General features: G+C 36.3%; 1 protein-coding gene across 4 annotated transcripts in view; it reads right to left on the bottom strand.

Moving 5' to 3' along the window:
- Positions 1 to 18,407, bottom strand: part of ARHGEF9 (Cdc42 guanine nucleotide exchange factor 9) — a 312,209-nt gene that overhangs the window by 70,654 nt on the left and 223,148 nt on the right. The gene's annotated exons all lie outside the window — the stretch shown is intronic.

The raw sequence follows: 18,407 nt of genomic DNA, 5'->3' as shown, positions 1-18,407 counted from the left end.
AAAAACCTTTTTTTTACTTTATTTTTCAATTACCATTGACATACAATATTACATTAGTTTCAGGTGTACAAAACAACATAGTGATTAGACATTTATATTCCTCACAAAGTGATAACCCCAGTAAGTTGATTACCCATCTGACATGGTACAATATTATTGACTATATTCCCTATGCTGTACTTTACATCCCAATATTATTGACAATATTCCCTATGCTGTACTTTATATCCCCGTGACTATTGTTTTCTATTATAGCTGACAGTCAATATTATTTTATATTAATTTCAGGTGTGCATCATAGTGGTTAGACATTTGTATAATTTATGAAGTGATCTACCTGGTGAGTCTAGAACCCACCTGACACTACACATAGTTTTTACAATATTATTGACTATATTCTCTACATTGTACTAAGAATTTTCAATGAACTTTATGATTTAGTCCTGCTAGACAGATACCATTACTACCACCATCTCATGGAAGAGGAGACTGAGGCTCAAAAATGTTCAGGAATTTGTTCCAAGTCAAGTTAGGAAGCAGAGGAGCTGGGATAGGAGCTAGGCAGTCTGATTCTAGAGCCTGGGCTCTCAACCACTATGCTAGCACCTTTTGCCTCTGGCTCTAAGGGAGATATGTAAGGAGTAGAGTAGGGCTTGGGACAAGGTAAACTGAAAATTATTACATTCATCAGAATTGGATACAGTTGGTAGAGTTTGAGACTATCCATTTCAAATTATGAAGGCAAAGGGATTCAGAAGAAAACCTCAGTTGGGGACGCTGGGTAAGAAGTATCTTGATCTGTGACGACTTAACTTAAATCGGGGAGATGGCTAATTTCACCCTAGTCCTATGAAAGAGGAAAAACGGAGGGCGAGGAGGTGGAGAGGAGGTCAGGGAGAAAAGGAAGGGTGGGACCCTGAGAAGAGTGGCAAGATCTGCCAGAGGAATTAGACAAAGAGCTTGCCAGTTGTCTCAACAGCTTTATTCAACAATCCATCTTTCTCCTCCATATTTCCAGCTTTTTTCCACATCCCTGCCTCAAGAAGGTAAGATCAAGCAATTTAGATATGTATCTCTATTTCTGAAACCAGAAAAGCTGGTTGGTAGGCGGGCTTAGTGGAACAGAGGCTTTGGGATGAAGTTAGACAGACTGCAGTTACTTCCCAACTCTGTGTATTCTCCCGTCTCCCTTTGCCTCACAGAGGGTGGGAGCATGGTTATCACCCAGTGAACCTAGATATGTCACTAGCATATATTCTGTTTATTTGCCACAAGCCTAAGCAAGTAGGGCTCGTTCCATTTTAATGCATTTTTCACACACAGCCAAATGTGCAAAAATGCATCTCCATCCCAAACCTATCACCCTCTGCAAATGATCTATTGTAAATTTATTTCCAGCTTTCAAAGGTCAGCTTTGTGTCTTCTATATGCTAATAGCTGCCCTTTAATACAATCAATAGGCAATGATGAGGGGTGATTACTCAAGGAACAGATCTGTTCAAAAAGGTGATTCTAAGGCATTGAGACAAACATCTCATATACATGATGTTGTCTATTTGTAGCATAAAAACCTCATCCTCTAATCATCTGTTCGCTTTTCTCAGCTTCTCACAAAGCAATCTAATCCCCACTATGAAAAGGGTACAATCAGCAGGCCTTTACAAGATAAGAACCATTTCTTTTCTTCTCAGGAGTTTAAGACTGTCAAGTCAAAATAAAATGTTGGCTTTCAGGTGCCTGAAATGAGATGACTCTTTGAACAGAACCAGTGGGAAGAAGCACAGAATATTGGCAGGGTGTGGGGATAGATGAAAAGCCAGGTCAAGACGGAACCAAATTTAGGTTTAAGCCATAAGCCATACTTCAAATAACAATAAAAGGGCAGGAAGGCAACTGCAACTCAGTGGATGCAGACTTCTTACACAGAATTTGGTGGGGAAGCCCTTTCTGGCTAGAACTAAAGTTCTGGATGGCAGGACCCTTCAAAAGGAGCTTCTGAGAAGACAACACCTTAGTCTAACTACACTGCAATGACCCCATAAACCCACCACTTGTGTTAAGATGCTACCTTAATCCAAAAGAATGACTAGTAGATTCATTCATTCATTAAATCTATGTTAAATGCTTACTAGGTACCAGATACTGGAGATACAGCATCAACAAAACAGACAAAAATCTCTACCCATTGTGGAGTTCACATTCGAGAAAAGATGTTTCTTAGCCTAGAAAAAGGTGTCCTGTAAGACCCAATTATTGTACCCCCAGAGCTAGGGTCCCATAAAATGTCCCATGGCCCTGAGGCTATGACGTTCTGGTATAAACTTTAAGTCCCCTGCTCTTGCGAGCTTCTATGATCTGTGCAGATGAAGGCCCTGTCGGCTTACATGCCAAAGTGCATTGAAACAGGTCAGCCCATGAGCTCATCTTCCCTGGGTGCAATGTTAGCCCAGAGTACCATATCAACTTCCTCATCAACAACCTGTGTAGGCTAATGCATACCAATTCCTAAGTGTTTTACATTGACACTGCAATTAGCGCACAAGGGCTCCTGGGTAAAGAAAGAAAACAGACAATGCCCAGAGCCTGGCAAGTTGGAAGGCTTCCCTGGAAACCCTCTCAAAGTACTTGAACATTATTTTCTTCAGCTTTCACTAAACTCTAAGTAAGGTTGGGTTAATGCAATTCAATTTAGCAAATACTTATTTTGGACCTATTCTGTGCCTAACCACTAACTTTGAGAAACATGGGGTAAGCAAGACAACTGACTACTCCCGCCTACCTCAGTTCCAGAGAATGCTTTCCAAATCAGAGAAGATTTCAGGTCCTCACCTCTTCCTTTGCCATTCCTACTATCCTTGGGTAATTTTCCAGGATGACCTCCCAGCTTTAATTTCTCTCACATACCAATTTCCTTAACTATCAATTTGATTGGCTACTTTCAAACTCCCAAATCCTCAATAGCTTCCCATTGCCGAATCCAAATCTCTTATCCTGGAATCCAAACATTACCATAATCTGGTTTCAATCTGCAGTTCTTTCTTACGTTGTACTATACACTTTAGGAATAATGGGCTCCTTCCAAAATACCACCTGTCCTTAAATACTCCAAAATGTGATCTTTAATCCCATATTTAAACATGGAAATAATATAGAGACTTTCAACCACATAACAACAATGAACCACTATCTGAACTTCCTCATGAACAAACTGAGGCCTATAAAGGAGAAATGACTACCAGAGAGTTAGCAACGTAACCAGGTCCAAATTTTGATATGCCTTTTATTTTGTATGTATCTTCCATTTTCTTCTTTCTGCTTTTTCATTTATACACTTGATACGTGAATACATTTGCTTTGTAGAAAGTTAAAATATAAAGAAGGTAAAAACTCCACATATAAGTGAGATCACATGGCATTGGTCTTTCTCAGTCGGTCTTATTTCACTCAGCATAATAACCTCTCTAGGTCCATTCATGTTGTTGCAAATGGTAAGACTTCATTACTTTTTTATGGCTGAGTAATATTCCATAGTGTGTCATACTGTGGAAAAATTGGAACCCTCATACACTGCTGGTAGAAACGTAAAATGGTGAAGCCACGGTGGAAAACATTTTGGCAGTTCTTCACAAGTTAAACATATAGTTACCATACAACCCAGCAATTCCACTCCTAGGTATATGTTAAGAGAACTGAAAACATACTTCATATAAAAACATGTATACAAATGTTTATAGCAGCATTATTCATAATAGTGAAAAAGTGAAAACAATCTAAATATTATTCAACTTATAAGCGGGTAAACTGAAATGTGGTGTGTGTGCAGGTGTGTATGCATATAAAATAGAATCCATAGCAAAACAAATAAACTAAATACAAATCCATGTTATAATATGGATGACCCTCAACAACAGTACACTAACTAGGCCAGACACACCAAACACCACACATATTACATACTGTTTATCTGAAATATCCAAAATAGACAAATTCATAGAGACACAAAGAATTTAGCGGTCGTCAGAGGCAAGGGGGGAATGGGAAATGACTGCTGATGCATGCAGGGTTATTTTGGGGAAGTGATGAAAATGTCCTACAGTAGACCTCGGAGCAAAGACTGAAGGAAGAAGGCTGAAAACGGTGGTATAAGCCCTCACTGCCGCAGAGAAAGGAAGCCTTAGGCACTGAGACTAGCTGCACCCAACCTACCCTCCCAGACCTCGCCCCACCCCCACCTGCCCAATGCTAGAAGCAGAACAGTAGCAGTGTCAGATCAAAAGAACACAATATTTGCTGTTCTGAGAACTGTGGTCCTCAGACACACATTTGCAGCCCAACTAGTTCTGGCAGAGGGGTGGCAGCTGTGGAAGCAGGACAAGCTGTGGTGGTGGGGGCCAACATTGCTCTGGGCCACCTCTCTCAACTCACCCAGCCCCTGTATCCACCTATCTGGGTGGATCCCTGCAGGAATAAACACAACTGCTGAAAAACACGGGCTCTGAATATGGTGCGGAAGAGCTTTGGAACTTCAAAAGCTCTCCACATACCCACAAGGACACTGTGCCCTGTGACCCAGGTGAACTGTTAACAGAAGAGAAGCCTGTCTCCCAGGGAATCCCCCCATCGTGTGAGAAGCTGGAATAGTGCAGAGAAAACACAGCACTACAGTGTGAGAGAGAAAAAAAACCTGCAGTCGTAGAGAAAAAACATTCTACCAACAAGTACTGGAAAACAAAAGAAAGACCTCTTCCTGTAAACCTGTTGCAGAAGTCACTCCGGTAGATGTCAAGGAAGGAAACAATAAATCAGTAATTGCCATGAATAAAAAAGGCAACAAGACAGCTCAGAAAGAAAGTGAAAAGTCTCCAGAAAAGGTACTAAAAGAAATGGAAATATGTGATTTAAATGTCAGAGAATTCAAGATGGCAGTTCTTAAAAAACTCAACGAGATGCAAGAAAACACAGAAAGGCAGTTCAATGAACTCAGAAACACAATCAAAGAACAACATGAACATATTACGAAAGAGATTGAAATTTTTTAAAAATACCAAATAGAATTTCTGGAGACTACGAACTCAATAGAAGAAATTAAGAATGAAATAGCCAGCTTAGGTAGTAGAGTTGAACAGATGGAGGAAAGAATCAGTGCCATCGAAGATAGAAACCTGGAAATGACACGGATGGAAGAAGAAAGAGACTTGAGACTTAAAAGAAATGAAAGAACTCTACAAGAACTTTCTGACTCCAGCAGAAAGAGCAATATAAGAATAATGGGCATACCAGAAGGAGAACAAAGAGAGAAGGGAACAGAGAATATATTCAAACAAATTTTCGATGAGAACTTTCCAAACTTCTGAAAAGAACTGGATCCTCGAATCCAAAAAGCAAATAAAACACCTAATTACCTCAATCCCAACAGGCCTTCTCTAAGGCACATTGTATTGAAGCTGTCTAAAATCAACGACAAAGAAAGAATCCTCAAGGCAGCCAGGGAAAAGAAGACGGTAACTTACAACGGAAAGCCTATTAGATTATCATCAGATTTTTCAGCAGAAACTCTACAAGCCAGGAGGGAGTGGAAACAAATATTCAAACTATTGAAAGAGAGAAATAAAGAGCCAAGAATAATATATCCAGCAAAGGTATCCTTTAGATATGAAGGAGGAATAAAGACCTTTCCAGACATACAGAAGCTGAGGGAATTTTCTAATACACGACCTGCACTACAAGAAATACTAAAGGAGGCTATTCGACCACCATCAACAGGGACAATTTGTGGCAACCAAAACTCAAAAAGGGGCAGAGTCAAGGCCTGAACCGGAATATGGGAATGGAGAAAGTAAGCGTGCTGAAGAAAATGGAATACTCTAAATATCAAAGTTTCTTTTACATAAACTTAAGGGTAACCACTCAAGAAAAAATCCAGAACTGAAAAATATACTGAAATAAAAGAAGAAACAGAGGGAAGCATCATAGAATACCACCACACAGAAATAATAGACAACAACAAAAAGGCAAAGAAACAATGGAGACACAGCCTTACCAGAAAACTAAAGATAGAATGACAGGAAATCCTCACATATCAATAATCACCCTAAATGTAAATGTAATGAACTCACCATAAAAAGGCACAGAGTAGCAGATTGGATCAAGAAACTAAACCCAACCATATGCTGTCTCCAAGAGACACATCTCAGCTACAAGGACAAGCATAGACTCAAAGTGAAAGGGTGGAAATTGACACTCCAAGCAAATGGTACCCAGAGAAAATCAGGTGTAGCCATAATGATATCAAATGAAACAGACTTCAAGGTGAAAAAGGTAACAAGAGACAAAGATGGACATTTCATAATGGTAAAGGGGATTATACAACAAGAAGACATAACAGTCATCAATATCTGTGCCCCCAAACAGGGAGCACCAAAATACACCAAACAACTACTAACTGAACTAAAGGGAGAAATTGACCAAAACAAAATTATACCAGGGGACTTAAACATATCATTGACAGCTATGGATAGATCATCCAAACTGAAAGTAAACAACGAAATAGCAGCCCTAAGTGACACATTAGACGAAATAGACATAATTGACATATATAGAGCACTTCATCCTAAAACATCAGACTATACATTTTTTTCTAGTGTACACGGAACATTCTCAACGATAGAGCATACAGAGGGACATAAAATCAGCCTCAGCAAATTTATGAAAATTAAAATCATACCAAGCATATTCTCTGATCACAAGACTTTCAAATTGGATATCAACTGCAAAAAGAAAGGAGGAAAAAACACAAATACATGGAGATTAAACAACATACTTTTAAAGAATGACTGGGTCAAAGAAGAAATTAGAGGAGAGATCAAAAGATACATAGAAACAAATGACAATGAAAATACATCCCACCAAAATTTTTGGGATACAGCGAAAACAGTTTGAAGAGGGAAATTTATATCATTACAGGCCTAGCTCAAGAAACAAGAAAAATCCCAAATAAATAACCTCATGTTACACCTCAAAGAACTAGAAAAAGAGGAACAAATGAAAGCCAAGGTCAGCAGAAGAAAGGAAATAACAAAAATTAGAGCAGAACTAAGTGAAATAGAGAACAAAAAACATTGGAAAAAATTAATGTGACAACTAATGTAATTCTTTGAAAAGATTAACAAAATTGAAAAACCCTTGGCTAGACTCACTAAGATAAAAAGAGACAAGACACGAATTAACAAAATCAGAAATGAAAAAAAAAGAAAGTTATCACGGACACCACAGAAATACAAAGGATCATCCAAGAATACTATGAAGGACTATATGCCACCAAATTCAATAACCTAGAAGAAATGGACAAGTTCTTAGAAACATATAGCCTTCCTATGCTGAACCAGGAAGAACTGGAAAAAAATAAACAGACCGATGACCGGTAACGAAATTGAATCAGTCATCCAAAACCCTCCCAAAAGCAAAAGTGCGGGACCAGATGGCTCCACTAGTGAATTCTACCAAACCTTCAAAGAGGATCTAATACCAATCCTGCTCAAACTCTTACAAAAAATTGAAGAAGAGACAGTACTACCTAACTCATTTTATGAGGCCAAAATTACCCTGATACCAGAACCTGGTAAGGACAACACAAAAAAAGAAAATTACAGACCAATATCTCTGATGAATACAGATGAAAAAATCGTGAACAAAATTCTAGCAAATCGAATACAACAATGCATTAAAAAGATTATTCATCACGACCAAGTGGGGTTCATCCCCGGGGCACAAAGATGGTTCAACATCCGCAAATCCATCAATGTGATACATCACATAAACAAAATAAAGGACAAAAATCATATGATTATATCAATTGATACAGAAAAAGCATTTGACAAGCTACAACATCCATTTATGATTAAAACACTTAATAAAATAGGTATAGAAGGATAGCACCGTAACATAATAAAGGCCATATACGACAAGCCCTCAGATAATCTCATAATTAATGGTGAAAAACTGAAGGCCTTTGCTCTACATTCAGGAACACAACAGGGTTGTCCCCTATTACCTCTGCTTTTCAACATAGTGTTGGAAGTCCTTGCCAGAGCAATCAGACAAGAGAAAGAAATAAAAGGCATCCAAATTGGGAATGAAGAAGTTAAACTGTCACTCTTTGCAGATGACATGATGCTATATATAGAAAACCCTAAATACTCCACGAAAAAGCTGTTAGAAACAATCAACGAATACAGTCAACTTGCCGGCTACAAAATCAACACACAAAAGTCCATTGCATTCCTATATACTAACAATGAAATCTCAGAAAAAGAAATACAAAGAACAATTCTTTTTGCAATTACAGCAAAAAGAATATAATACCTAGGAATAAACTTAACCAAGGATGTGAAAGCCTTATATGCTGAAAATTGTAAGACATTTTTTAAAGAAATTGAAGAAGACAAAAGAAATGGAAAGACATTCCATGCTCATGGATTGGAAGCGTCAACATAGTTAAAATGGCCATAATACCCCAAGCAATACACAGGTTTAATGCAATCCCCATCAAAATCCCAATGGCATTTTTCAATGAAACAGAACAAAAAATCATCAGATTTGTTTGGAACCACGAACAACCCCGAATAGCCAAAGCAACCTTAAGGAAAAATAACAATACTGGAGGTATCACACTCCCTGACTTTCGCTTATACCACGGGGCAACAATAATCAAAACAGGATAGTATTGGTAGAGAAACAGACACATAGACCAATGGAATAGAATGAGAACCCAGAAATAAAACCACACACATATGGACAGATAATTTTTGACAAAGAAGCAAAAAACATACAATGGAGAAAAGGTAGTCTCTTCAATAAATGGTGATGGAAGAATTGGATAGCCACATGAAAAAAAGGGAAACTGGACTACTACCTGTCACCATGTACCAAAATTAATTCAAAATGGATCAAAGACTTAAACATAAGACCTGACACAATAAACTGCACAGAAGAAAACTTAGGTACTAAACTTATGGACCTCGGGATCAAAGAGCATTTTATGAATTTAACTCCAAAGGCTTGGAAAGTAAATGCTAAATAAACGAATGGGACTATATGAAACTTAAAAGTTCCTGCACAGCAAAAGAAACCATCAACAAAATAAAGAGGCAACCAACTGAATGGGAAGAGATTTTTGCAAACATTGCCTCCAATAAGGGGCTGATATCCAAAATATAGAAGGAACTCATGCAACTCAACAACAAAAAAACAAACAACCCAATTGAAAAAGGGCAGACGACCTGAAGAGACATTTCTGCAAAGAGGACATCCAAATGGCAAATAGACACATGAAAAAATGCTCAACATCACTAATCATCAGAGAAATGCCAATCAAAACCGCAATGAGATATCACCTCACCCCAGTCAGAATGGCTATCATCAAAAAGACAAATAGTAACAAGTATTGGAGAGGCTGTGGAGAAAAAGGAACCCTCATACACTGTTGGTGGGAATGCAGACTGGTGCAGCTGTTATGGAAGGCAGTGTGGAGGTGCCTCAAAAAATTACGAATAGAATTGCCATATGACCCAGCAATCCCTCTCCTGGGTATCTACCCAAAAAATCTGAAAACATGTATCCATAAAGACACGTGTGCTCCAATGTTCATTGCAGCTTTGTTTACGGTGGCCAAGACATGGAAACAACCAAAATGTCCTTCGATAGATGAATGGATAAAGAAGTAGTGGTATATCTACCCAATGGAATACTATTCAGTGGTAAGAAAAGACGATATAGGAACATTTGTTACAATATGGATGGATCTTGAGAGTATAATGCTAAGCGAAATAAGTCAGACAGAAAAAGCAGAGAACCATATGATTTCACTCATATGTGGTATGTAAACCAAAAACAATAAAAGAACAAGACAATGAAACAAAGACTCATAGACGCAAACAATAGTTTAGTGGTTACCAGAGGGTAAGGGGTGTGGGGGTGGGAGAATAGGGTAAGGGGAATCAAATATATGCTGATGGAAGGAGAACTGACTCTGGGTGGTGAACACACAATGGGATTTATAGATGATGTAATACAGAATTGTACACCTGAAATCTATGTGAGTTTACTAACAATTGTCACCTCAATAAACTTTATAAAAAAAAATTGGACAAGAGGAAGAAAAAAAAAAGAAAATGTCCTGGAGTTAGATAGTGGTGATGGTTGCTGTTTCTGGTATTTTCACCGCAAACATCTTTGCTGTAGTAATCTTTACTGCAAGAATTTTTGTCCCCAAGCATTTCTTTCTTTTTTTTTTTTCTTCTTTTTTTATTAAATTTATTGGGGTGACAATTGTTAGTAAAATTACATAGATTTCAGGTGTACAATTGTGTATTACATCACCTATAAATCCCATTGTGTGTTCATCACCCAGAGTCAGTTCTCCTTCCATCACCATATATTCGATCCCCCTTACCCTCATCTCCCATTTCTGCTGCAAACTAACTGGCAGTAAAGCTGTTATGCGGTAAAAACGATAAAACCACAACAAATAAAAGAGGGGCATTAAAAAGGACACAATGGAACATCATAAATGAATAACAAAATTCAAGACTTTATTTAAAATGTGTGTATATCCATGGTACTACTGCACAAAGAACTGATTTTATTTTTTGTATTGTACCTACACTCTTGCCTGGGTTCTATGGGAAATGTGGGTTCAACTCTGTGCCCTCAAAAAAGGCCCTTGGCCTCTCTTTTTCCTCCCAAGATAATGTGTTTCAAAATAAGAAACCAACTCAGGGCAAATCATTGTCATCTGGAAGAAATGCTAACTATTTTGAGACCACCACTCCACCACCAAGTCTACTCTTCACTGTATAAGCTTTTATGAGGGCTAGCTAAAATTTATAGATAATATAAAAATGGGACTAATTGCAGGAGGTTTATCAATGTTGAAATGAAACCAAACTGAAGACTACCTTACATACATTAAATCTGCCGAAGGTGGTTGGTTCATCAACGGAGAAATGAAACCAACCAAAAATACAAAACTGTCAACCAGTTATGTTACCTTTTTACAAATTTCCTTATGGCCAAGTAGTTATGCAGTGAAATGTCTGTGGCAAAAATGCTGTGGAAGAAATGTCTAAAGCAAAGATGTTTGTGATGAAAGTACCTAGAACCAATGGTTGCACAATGAATATACTAAAAACCACTAAATTGTGCACCTCAAAATAGTGGATTTTTGGAATATGCATTGTATTTCTATAAAAATAAATAAAAAGTTAAAAGAGTCTACTAGTGAAATGAAATTTCCCCTTTGACTACTCCTCATCCTACTTATTTTCCACCTTTCCTGAGGAAACCATGGTTATGTATTTTGTGTACAATTCTTGCTGGTCTTTTTCTATGCATTTATATATTTATATGCATGCTCCAGTGGACTCATTATTGTTCCATATGTTAAACTGATGCTTACTCATCCGTTGGTACACACTCTTCAGTATCTTCAGTAGCCCCTCTCCACAAATGGATTAGTACTTCTTAAAGGAGAGGTGCCATAACATACATTCAGTAGCTCTCTCAGGTCCATGCATGATGCCCTAGCACATGTGAATAGTTCAATAAAAGCTTGAGCAGTGTAAAAGAAAGCCAGCCTACCCATGGTTCCAGCAGTGTGATGTTTCTGAGAATAGGTAAGCAGTACTGTGTAAATGTCACTTCTGCCACATCTAGACAGTTATAGAGAAATGAAAAGTGAGGTAATCTCTGAAAGTGAAGGGTTGCTGTCAGTCACATTAAATAACAGAATCTCAGCCTTGTCAAATCAACGTTCTAAAGAAAATGGAAAGTAAGACAGTCCACATCACCCCTGCCTGCTAATCAATACATGAACTCCCTTGATTACATCAGCTACAAGCAACAACCCAGCCCATCTGCTTGTACACAATCAGTGACGAAGAAAGCATGAAAAAAAAAAAAAGAAAAAAAAAAGAAATCACTATCTCCCAAGGCAGCCCTTTCCTTTTTCATGTAACTAATCATGAGCACAGCCCTCTGGTTTGCCTGTTTTATGAATGCACAAACCAAAATACTGCAAATGGACAAAACACAGACAAGGGAGTGGTACTGGAGGAAATGAACTCTCATATAACAAAGGAAAAAAAAAAGCCCTTCTCTGCCACTATAGTTAAGCAACGGCAAAGTGTAGCTGCAAAGGTAGATGTGAGGAACTAAACGGAACCTGGTTTGCTGCAGACACAGCTCCCACCTCTTCCACACACACCCCACCTCTGTTTTGGAGCTTCAGTCCCAGTTTCCAGAAGAATCAGGTACGCTTAGAGATCCCAGAGTATGCATACAAGAAGCATTTAGCATTCCTACCTGGCACAAAACCAATCAGCATGGCATGTACAGTCAGGCACAGAAACCATTCCTTTGCCACTCAAGGGAAAGAGATTTAATAACTGTCACTAATTACATGAAAGATCATTATAAGAAGGCTGCTAACAAATTCTTTTTCAGCATAGACATAATGAATAATGAGTTTCAACCAGAGCAATGAAGATTAGGCCAAAATTAGGAGAGACAATCTCTGACAGTGTTGAAGGGTACAGACTTGGGAACCTGGGTACAAATCCTGGCTCTACAACTGCCTTGCTGAGCAATGTAGAATAAGTTACTTAACTTCTCTGATCCTCCATTTCCTCATCTATAAAATACAGAAAATAATATAAATCTACCTCATGAGTCTATTGTAAAGATTAAATAAAGTAAAACCCTTGTAACAATTCCTCACAGAGTCAAGTATCAGCTGTGATTATATCCTCTACGTTGGCACCATCTGCCCTGACCCTAGAATCATGAGACAACTTGGCATCTGAGAAAAACTGTTCTGTCTACCCAGGAAAAGGATTTCAGAGGTACTTTTGTAATTGTCTCCATAATTTCCATAAATCTCTCACATTCCAAATGCCACTTGAGAGCCAGACTCTAAACAGCCCCCACCAAAGAGAGACTTAGTTGGTGCTAGAGATGTTGATGCCCTTTGCCTATGACAAGGCTTCCTAAAGTGAGAACTTAAGCCAGAGTGGGGGTGGAGTGGGGTACAGGGAAACCTTCCATAGATGACATAGTTTCCTTCCCAGTCAAGAAAACTAGGTGCCTTTGGCAAAGTTGGCAGGCATCAAATCAATATATAAAAGTCAACTGCATTTCTATAAATTAGCAAATATCATCGAGGAAAAAAAGATGATTTTTACAAAGATATCACTTAAAATCATAATACCATATATAATTCCTAAAAGTAAATATAAGAAAATATACATAAGCCCTATATGAAGACAATGATTAGGCATTTTTTAAAGCTATTACAACTGAAATAGAGTAAAAACATATTTTTTGGTAGTCTTAATATTGTAAAAATGTCTATTCTCCTTAACTTGATCCAGTAACTAAATGTATCCAAACCACAATCTCAACAGGGGTTTTGGAACGCTTAATAAGCTCAGTATAAAATGTATACAAATAAAGGAACACAGATAGACAAGACATACCCAAAGAAAAAAATCAAAGTGGGGTGACTTAAAATATATAAAATTTTAGTAATGAAGATAAGCCAATGGAACCAACTAGAAAGTACCACTCAAATATATATGAGAACATGATTCAGGAAATATCTAGCATTGCAAATTACTGAGAAAATAAAGGTGTGTTCAAATAAATGGACGAAAATAAAATCAGATCACTTTGTCATACCACATATAATAAATTCCCAAGGTACTGAATACTTATAATTAAAAGCAGACCTATAAAAACTTTTAGAAAACAATTTAGAGTAATGACTTTATGGCCTCAAGTAGAGAAGACTTCTTAAACAAGAAAGAAATTAATAAGTTTGACTACTTTAAATAAGAACCTCTCTCCAAAAAGGACATTATAAATACAATGAAAAGATAAGCCATATATTGGGAGAAGACGTTTGTACAAATGATTAGTCTCCAAACTGTGTGAAGAAGGTCTTTAAAAACAATGAAAGACCAACAACCCATTAGGAAAAAAAAATGGGAAAAACTTGAGACATATTTCGTTGATGAGGAATTATAAATGGCTCACAAACATATGAAAATATGCCAAATCTGTTTACAAACATAATAAATGTAAAGTAACACCACAATGAGATAATATTTTACAGCCACCAGGTAGGCAAGTATTAAAATTTTGACAATAAAAGTGTTCAAGATGTGGGGGACAAAAAGAAATCTAGATGCCTCTGGCAGAAAGCTTATATAAAGAAATAATGGCTGAAAACTTCCCAAATGTGGGGAAATATATGGACATTCAGGGACACGAATCTCAAAGGACCCCAATCAGGTTCAACCCAAAGAAAATTTCACGGAGATACATTATAGTAAAAATATCAAAGGATTAAGAAGTATAAATTGGTAACTACCAAATTGTCACAGGAATGTAAAGTACAGCATAGGGAACGTAATCAATAATATTGTAATAACTATGTATGGTGCCAGGTGGGTACTAGTCTGATCGGGGGGTTCATTTCATAAATTATGTAAATGTCTAACCACTATGCCGTACAACTAAAACTAATATAAAATAATATTGAATTCCAATTGTAATTGAAAAATAAAAATAAAAACCTTAAAAGAAAATTTTAAGTGAAAAAAAAAATCAAAGACAAAGAATCTTGAAAGCAGTAAGGGAAATGAAGCTTGTCACATGCAAGGTAACTTCCATAAGCCTATCAGTGGTTTTCTCAGCAGAAACCTTGTAGACCAGGAAAGTGCAATGACATATTCAAATTACTGAAAAAAATACTGCCCAGCAAGAATATTTTATCTGGAAAAGCTATCAAATACAACTGAAGTAGGGATAAAGACATTTCCAGACAAACAAAAGCTGAAGGAATTCATCAACACTAGACCTGTCTTATGAGAAATGCTAAAGGGGGTTACTCAAGCCGAAAAGAAAGGATGCTTGCCAGTAACATGCAATCATATGAAAGTATAAAACTGACTGGTAAAGATAAATGTACAGTCAAATTAAGAATACTCTAATACTGTAATATAGTATGTAAATCATGTAACTCTAGTACAAAGGCTAAACAACAAAATAATTATAAATTCTAGCTACAATATTTCATTAATGGATACACAATATAAAACGATGTAAAAAAGATGAAAAACAACATCAAAAACACAAAACCTGTTTGTGGGGGGGGGGAGGCTGTAAAATTGTTGAGCCTTTGTATGTGGATAAACTTAAGTTGTTATTAGCTTAAAAGAGACTGTTATAACTATAAGATGTTTGGGGTAAGCCTCATGGCAACCACAAAGCAAAAACCTATAGTAGATACATGGAAGATAAAAAGAAAGGAATCAAAACATACTACTATAGAAAATCATCAAATCATAAAGGAAGAAAGCAAGAAAGGAAGAAAGGTATAAAACATCTATAAAACACCCAGAAAACAATTAACAAAATGGCAATATAATAAGTACTTACCTATCAATAATTACTTAAATGGAAACAGACTAAAATCTCCAATCAAAAGACAGAGAGTAGCTGAGCGGATAAAATACAAGACTCAGCTATACACTGCCTACAAGAGATTCACTTCTGCTTTAAGGATACACATAGGGTGAAAGTGAAGATATGAAAAAAGCTATCCCATGCACATGGAAACAAAATTGAGCAGGGGTAGCTATACCTATATTGCACAAAATTGATTTTAAGTCCAAAACTGTAATAAGAGACAAAGAGGTCATTATATAATCATAAAGGGGTCAGTTGGTCAAGAGAAATAACAATAGTAAATATATGTGCACCCAACATCAGAGATCCTAAATACATGAAGAAAACATTAACAGATCTAGAGGGAAAAAAAATCATTAATAGTAGGGGACTTCAATATCCTGCTTTCAACAATTTATAGATCATACAGACAGGAAATCAGTGAGGGAATATTGGACCATAATTATACTTTAGGTCAAATATATCTAACAGACATATACAGAACATTCCATCCACCAGCAGCCGAATACACATTCTTCTCAAGTGTTCATAGAACATTACCTAGGATAGACCATATGTTAGGCCACAAAACAAGCCTTAACCAATTTAAGAAGATTGAAATCATACCAAGTGTCTTTTCTACTCACAATGGTATGAAACTAGAAATCAATAACAGAAGGAAACCTGGACAATTTACAAATATGTGAAGACTGAACATCACGCTTCTGAATAATTAATGGAGCAAAGAAAAAAGCAAAGGGGAAATCAAAAAGCGTCTTGAAAAAAACAAAAATTGATATACAACATATCAAAACTTACGGGATGCAGCAAAAGCAGTTCTAAGAAGAAAGTTTATAGAAATAAATTTCTATATTAAGAAAAAAGAAAGATCTCAAATAAACAATCTAACTTTACAGCACAAAGAACTAGGGAAAAGAAAGAACAATCTCAGTCCAAAGTTAGTAGAAGCAAGAAAATAACAAAATCAGAGCAGAAATAAATGAAATAGAGACTAGAAAGAAAATAGTAAAAGATCAATGAAATTAAGAGTTGGTTTTCTGAAAAGATAAACAAAATTGACAAACCTTTAGCCAGACTAAGAAAAAAGAGAGAAGACACAGATAAATAAAATCAGAAATAAAACAGGAGACATTACAACAGATACCACAGAAATACAAAGGATCAATAATACTGTGAACACACATAAATCAACAAATTAGACAACATAGAGAAAATAGATAAATTCCTAGAAACATAAAACTTATCAAGACCTAATCATGGATAAGTAGAACATTTGAACAAACCAATGAGTAAAGAAACTGAATAAGTAATCTAAAACCTCCCAATGAAGAGAAGTCAAAAACAATATGGTTTCACTGGTGAATTACACCAAACATTTAAAGAAGAATTAATATCAATCCTTCTGAAACTCTTTCAAAAACCTGGAGAGGAGGGAACATTTTCAAATACATTTTATGAAGCCAGCAAAACCAGACAAGGACACTACAACAAATGAAAATTGCAGGGCAATATCCCTGATGAACACAGATGCAAAAATCCTCAACAAAGTACTAAAAAAAACAAATTCAACAACACATTAAAAGGATTATACACCATAAAAGGTCGTATTTATCCCTGGGACGCAAGGATGGTTCAACATACCCAAATCAATAGATGTGATACATCACAATAACAAAATGAAATATAAAAAAAGTATGATCATTTCATAGATACAAAAAGAGCATTTGAAAAATAAAAGCCATATATAACAAGCCCACAGCTAACATCATACTCAATGGTGAAAAGCTGAACACTTTTACTCTGAGATTAGGAACAAGAAAAGGGTGCCCACTTTAACCACTTTTATTCAATATAATACTGGAAGCCCCATCCAAGCCAATTAGACAAGGAAGAGAAATAAAAGGCATATAAATTGGAAAGAAAGAAGTAAAACTGTTTCTGTTTGCAGATGACATGATCTCATATAGAGAAAACCCTAAAGATGCTATTTTGAAAAACTGTTAAAATTAACAAATGAATTCAGTAAAGTTGCAAGATGCAAAATCAACAGACAAAAATTAATTGCATTTCTATGCACTAAAAATAAGCTAGCTGAAAAAGACATTAAGAGAATAATCCCATGTACAATAGCATAAAAAATAAGAAAATACTCAGGTATAAATTTAACTGAGGAAGTTAAAGATCTGTACGCTGACAATTATAAAATGTTAATGAAAGAAATTTTAAAAGACAAAAATAAACGGAAAGATATCTCATGCTCATGGATTGCAAGGATTAATATTGTTAAAATGTCCACTCTACCAAAAGTAATGTACAGATTCAATGAAATCTTACCAAAATCCCAATGACATTTTTTGCAGAAATACAAAAAACATTGTATGTAACCACAAAAGACCCCAAATACCTGAAGTAATCTTGAATGGGAAGAACAAAGCTGGAGGAATCACAATTTCTGACTTCAAACTATATTACAAAGCTATAGTAATCAAAACAGTATGGTGCTGGCATAAAAACAGACACATAGACCAATGGAACAGAATAGAAAGTCCAAAAATAAACCCAAATATATACAGTCAACTAATTTTCAACAAAGGAACCATACAAAAAGTAAAGCACAGTCTCTTCATTAAATGGTGCTGGGAAAACTGTATTTCAATGCAAAAGAATAAAATTGGATCCTTATCTTACACTAGTCACAAAAATCAACTCAAAACAGATTAAAGACTTAACCATAAGACCTAAACCATAAAACTCCTAGATGAAAACAAAGAGCTAAAGCTCCTTGACGTTGGTCTTGGCACTGATATTTTGGAATTGACAACAAAAGCACAGGCAACAATACACAAATGGGACTATACGAAACTAAAAAGTTTCTGTAC

Source organism: Rhinolophus sinicus, chromosome 18, assembly GCF_057876585.1.
Source record: "Rhinolophus sinicus isolate RSI-liver-muscle chromosome 18, RSI-T2T, whole genome shotgun sequence".
NCBI lineage: Eukaryota > Metazoa > Chordata > Mammalia > Chiroptera > Rhinolophidae > Rhinolophus > Rhinolophus sinicus.
Note: the sequence above shows the minus strand (reverse complement) of the source record. Positions and strands in the feature narration are given on the sequence as shown.